Genomic DNA, 1,777 nt, shown 5'->3' with positions numbered 1-1,777 from the left:
GGGTTCCACGGAGGTGTCCCCCAGGTTGCTGCTCCCTATGTGTGTGCGTGCATGAGCGAGCGTGGGCATGTGTGGGCACGTGTATGTGCAGGTGCGCGTGTGTGCATGTGTGCAAGTGCAAGTGCATGTGCGGGTGCGTGTGTGCGTGTGCAAGTGGCAGGGGTGGGGGTCGGGAAGGTTGAAAGACCGGCAAATAGATGGATGTCAGTCAGATCCCCGTTCCTACCTCAGAGTAGTTCTGCTTTTGTCCATTTATATGTTGAACTTTGGCTTCTGAATTTGTTTGAAAAGAAATAAGCTTTCTGGGGAGTCTGGCTGGCTCAGTCTGTAGAACAGGCAACTTTTGATCTCAGGTGATGAGTTCAAGCCCCATGTAGAGCTTACTTAAGAAAAAAAAAAGAAAACAATTTTTAAACATAATTCAATAAATAAAATAAAAAATACAAAAGGTTCCAGCCAAAATCAAATTTGGAAAGCGCTAGCCTGATCAAACCCCTCCTTCCTGTTTCACAAATAGATAAACTGAGGCCGAGAGACGTAGAAGCACTTGTCCAAGATCCAAGATCACATAATGAATGAGCCACAAGCCCAAGGACTATTCCCTGACGGTCAGCCCACTCTTCCAGGTTTGGGCAGAGCATTGCATCATTTCATCTGTGACCAGGTGGCCGAGCACCTGGACATCCTGGAGCTCATGGAAAAACTCCAGGGATCACCAAGCTTTAATCCCATCATGTGAATCAGGAATCATTTTAGTTGCAGATGACGTGACTCCCGAGATGCACACAGTAAAAATCACAATGCAGAGCACAAGTACTCAGGGGGAAAATCTGGATGCAGAAAGCTAAATTTCCTTTGAGTTTTTCCGTTAAAATTCATTAACTACTTGCTTATTTATATTATTGTCTGGAGGTGCTTCTAGCAAACATATAGCAATAGGCATCAAAGGTTTAGAAAACTTTGTGGGAGCAAAACCTAAAAGGGAAATAATTCTGTGCATTGGTTTCATGGTGTCTGTTTATGTGCGTGAATATGAAAAAAATTAAAAGGATTATTTATCATATACTTTGGTGTTGGAACAGATACCTCTGGCCAATGGGGTCTCTATGGGGGAAGAAGAACCACTATTTTTCATTCTATAAAAATAAATCTTTAATTTGTTCTCTGATTACAAAAATAATAGGTACACCTGAAGAAGTAGAACACTACAGGAAAATGCACAACTTAGAAAGGGAAAGTGTTGCAATATTGTTCTCCCCCCAGCCAGAACCACAGTTAATACTAATTTGTTTCCAGACCTACTAAGTGAGTGTCAGATACCAGGAGGACAACAGTGAGCAAACACTGATGTCATTTGTGATCTCGCAGTACTCATAGTTGGGTGGGGAAGAGATACGAAGTTATCACATAATTGTAAAGATTCAATTGTGTTTTGTATTCAAAAGGAGAGATATGAAGGCATGAAACTGGGGAAAGGGACATTCATGAGGCCTGGGAAAGCTTTGTTGAGGGAGCCAAGATGGAGTTGGGATCTGTTAAGTATGTGAAGATGGGAGGAAAGAGTGGTCAAGGAAGAAGAAATGTCTATGCAAAGGCCCTGTGGCAGGAGGGAGACAATCAGTGTCGCAGGAGTGACTGGTTCATGGTGAGGCAGCAGAGGCATCTGGGGGTCTGTGAAGAGTATGGTAAGAATTTGTCCTAAGAGTAAAGGAAGACATAAACTTTTAAATAAAATTGAGTGTGACCAAATTTGCCCTTGATATCTATTCTTTCTGAT

Source organism: Leptonychotes weddellii, chromosome 11, assembly GCF_054177405.1.
Source record: "Leptonychotes weddellii isolate Sample4059 chromosome 11, ASM5417740v2, whole genome shotgun sequence".
NCBI lineage: Eukaryota > Metazoa > Chordata > Mammalia > Carnivora > Phocidae > Leptonychotes > Leptonychotes weddellii.
The sequence above is the reverse complement of the archived record's forward strand: the minus strand, read 5'-3'. Positions refer to the sequence as shown.